We start from the raw sequence: 983 nt of genomic DNA on the forward strand, positions 1-983 counted from the left end.
GTGGGGCTCACGCGGAGGCCGGGGCGGGGCGCACCTGAGGGCTAAGGGGCGACACGCTCAGAACTGAAACTGCACAGCCCCTCACCCCTTCTCTGCTCGGAACTGACTCTGGGGGCAGGACGTCCACCCTGTGGGCCACAGCGTTCCCCACAGCGAGGCACCGGCACCCACTTAAAAACGAGGTGCTGCTCCCTCCCTCCCTCCCTCCCTCCTGAATAATTCAGGGCAAAGCCTTTGGGCTGAGCCAAGGCAGCTGACACGCAACTGGCACGCATCGGGCAGGAGGGAGGCTGCAAGCGGGCCCGTGGGGCCTGGCGGGGTCAACCTGGCCGCCTCCTGCTTTTGTACGGCCCGCAGCTAAGAGGGGCGAACGTTTTCCCACGGTTGGAAAAAATTAACAGGATACCGGGCAGGAGGGAGGCTGCAAGCGGGCCCGCGGGTGACCGTGGGGCCTGGCGGGGTCAACCCGGCCGCCTCCTGCTTTGGTACGGCCCGCAGCTAAGAGGGGCGAACGTTTTCCCACGGTTGGAAAAAATTAACAGGATAACAGTTCATGACATAACTTGTGAAAATGGAATGAAGTTCACATTTCAGCGTCCAAAGCTACTTTTTAAAAATTTCATCCTCACCCAAGGGTATTTTTTTCATTGATTTTTTTTTTAAAGAAAGTCGAGGGGAGGGAGGAAGGTGGGAGAGAGAAACATCGATGTGAAAGAGACACACGGTTGCCTCCCACACATGCCCCGACCGGGGCTGGGGATCGAGCCTACAACCGAGGCACATGCCCCTGACCGGGAATTGAACCCATGACCCTTCGGTGCACCGGCCGGCGCTCTAACCACTGAGCAACCGGCGAGGCCCAGACCACTTTTGCGGGAACACAGCTCCGCTGTTTGCTCACACACCGTGGCTGCGCTCACGCCGTCCAGCAGCTGAGTGGTCGTGACGCAGACCCGATGGCCCGCGAGCGGGACTCCTGACCG

General features: G+C 60.2%; 1 protein-coding gene across 1 annotated transcript in view; it reads right to left on the minus strand.

Moving 5' to 3' along the window:
* Positions 1-983, minus strand: part of ARHGAP8 (Rho GTPase activating protein 8) — a 41,701-nt gene that overhangs the window by 26,408 nt on the left and 14,310 nt on the right. The gene's annotated exons all lie outside the window — the stretch shown is intronic.

Source organism: Myotis davidii, unplaced genomic scaffold, assembly GCF_000327345.1.
Source record: "Myotis davidii unplaced genomic scaffold, ASM32734v1 scaffold67, whole genome shotgun sequence".
Taxonomy (NCBI): domain Eukaryota; kingdom Metazoa; phylum Chordata; class Mammalia; order Chiroptera; family Vespertilionidae; genus Myotis; species Myotis davidii.